Here is a 1,366-nt window from a genome sequence, read left to right on the forward strand (position 1 = left end):
TCTAGCTTTACTTCAGTACAATACCCAATAAACATGTCCATCTCAGCAGCCCACTTCATTAAGATACCACTGTACATATACATTACTGTTGTTGTGCTTGTGATGGTTGGGGTTGTTGTTGTTGTGGATGTTGTTGTTGTGGTTGTCTGAGTCAAGAGACATAAATTAACCTGAGTGCCTGTGATTACAGCATACAGGTGATTAGTTTGCCCAGAGGCATGCTTTTCTCTCTCTCTCTCTCTCTCTCTCTCCCTCTCTCTCTCTCTCTCTCTGTGTGTGTTGCATTTTCTCTGCAGTATTCAGATAAATGGTTTTGTTATTTCTCCTAATGCCTAAATCAACAGCCAGAGAAAGTGTGCATGTCTGTAAACGTGTATGTGCGGGTGTGTATGTGCAAATGCGTGTGTGTTTATGTAAACCTGTTTGTGTGTAGAGACATAGCAAGGCCTTTCTTTATACAGTACCTTGTCCTGTGATGGGTGGCAGGTAGCCTATCAGTTGGAGCATTGCGCCAGTAACTGAAAGGTCGCTAGTTTGTATACCTGAGCCGTGAAGGTGACACATCTGCCGATGTGCCCTTGAGCAAGGCACTTGACCCTAATTTGCTCCAGGGGCTGACCCTGTAAAACAACACATCACTGCACCTATCACAGGCTGTTGATGTGACCATACAATAGAAAAAGATGCATCGGCCGGCTGATTAAAACTGACATCATCTAATAAGCTGATGATATTTAACTGATGGGGGAAAAAACACTCTGCACACATCTATAGATATTAAAAACCATGAGGACTAATGATGCAGAAAATAAAGGTGTTGATGTTTCAACCCCCAGGCTGTATATGTAGCCAGTGATACAAATGAAAAATACAATCCTGTGTGTGTGTGTGTGTGTGTGTGTGTGTGTGTGTGTGTGTGTGTGTGTGTGTGTGTGTGTGTGTGTGTGTGTGTGTGTGTGTGTTGTTTATGGACCTAGTGTGAAAATGTCACCTGCTGAAGATGTGAGGTTTAGTCAGTAGTACTGTAGCTCTATTTTAACACCAGACAAGCAAGTGTGTAATGTTATTCATCTTGCTATTGTTTCACTGCTGGATCCATACCTATAAACTATTGTACATTGTGTGTGTGTTTGTGCCTGTAAATATGTGTGTGTGTAAATGTGCATGGCTGTGTGCGTTTCTGAAGAGGGGACACAGAAATTAGTGGTAGAGAACACTCTAGTTTAATTTCAGCTCATCAGAAAATATAATTTTGGCTCTTATAGCATGTCTGTATAATGAACACTTTATGACCTTCTAACAGAGCTAATCAGAGTAACAGCTTGTGTTCTGGTACATTGTATAGACTCATTCTTTACTAGGGCTT

Source organism: Oncorhynchus tshawytscha, linkage group LG05, assembly GCF_018296145.1.
Source record: "Oncorhynchus tshawytscha isolate Ot180627B linkage group LG05, Otsh_v2.0, whole genome shotgun sequence".
NCBI lineage: Eukaryota > Metazoa > Chordata > Actinopteri > Salmoniformes > Salmonidae > Oncorhynchus > Oncorhynchus tshawytscha.